Source organism: Malurus melanocephalus, unplaced genomic scaffold (genome assembly GCF_030028575.1).
Source record: "Malurus melanocephalus ecotype Western Australia unplaced genomic scaffold, MMel_1.1 scaffold_2641, whole genome shotgun sequence".
Classification (NCBI taxonomy): domain Eukaryota; kingdom Metazoa; phylum Chordata; class Aves; order Passeriformes; family Maluridae; genus Malurus; species Malurus melanocephalus.
This window is the reverse complement of record NW_026625873.1, coordinates 2,632-3,508: the sequence shown is the minus strand read 5'-3', so window position 1 is coordinate 3,508 and position 877 is coordinate 2,632.

The following is an 877-nucleotide window of genomic DNA, read 5'->3' as shown; positions in this document are numbered from 1 at the left end:
GTGGAGGAAAAGGGAAAAAAAAATCGGGGTTAGGATGGGGGAAAAGGGGAAAAAAAAAATCACGGTTAAGGTGGGGGAAAAGGGAAAAAAATCGGGGTTAGGGTGGGGGAAAGGGGAAAAAATCAATCCTAAAAATCCCAGTTAGGGTGGAGGAAAAGGGGGAAAAAAATCCCAGTTAGGGTGGGAGAAAGGGGGAAAAAAAAATAGGCAAAATTTCGGTTAGGGTGGGGGGAAAACTCTTAAAAGTTGTGGTTACGGTTGGAAAAAAAAAATGGCAAAATCTTGGTTAAGATGGGGGAAAGGGGAAAAAAAATCCCAAAATCCTGGTCAGAGTGGGGGAAATGGGAAAAGGAAATTCCCAAAAAACCCAGTTAGGGTGGGACACATGGGGAAAATAAAAACCAAAAAAACACCAAAATGCAATGTGAAAAATCACCAAGAATGGGATCAGGTCCCAAAAATTCCCCAAATTTGTTGGACCCATTTTTATCCATCCCTCGGCCGCCTTCATCCGATTGACAAAAAAAAAAAAAGAAAAGGGAAGTGGCGCTGAATTTCTGGGTGAATTTCCCGGGATTTTGTGTCAGATTCCCCGGGGAAAAAGAAAAAACACAAAAAAAACCCCAAAAAAAAAGAAAAAAATACGGGAAGAGGCACCGAATTTATGGGTGAATTCTCCGGGATTTTGGGTCAGATTCCCTGGGGAAAAAGGAAAAACACAAAAAAAACCCACCAAAAAAAAAAACGAGAAGAGGCGCCGAATTTGTGGGTGAATTCCCGGGATTTTGGGTCACATTCCCGAGGAAAAAGGGGCCGGGAAAGGCAAATTCCAGCCGGGAAATTCGAGTCGGACTGGCCCGGCTGGATTTACCGGAGG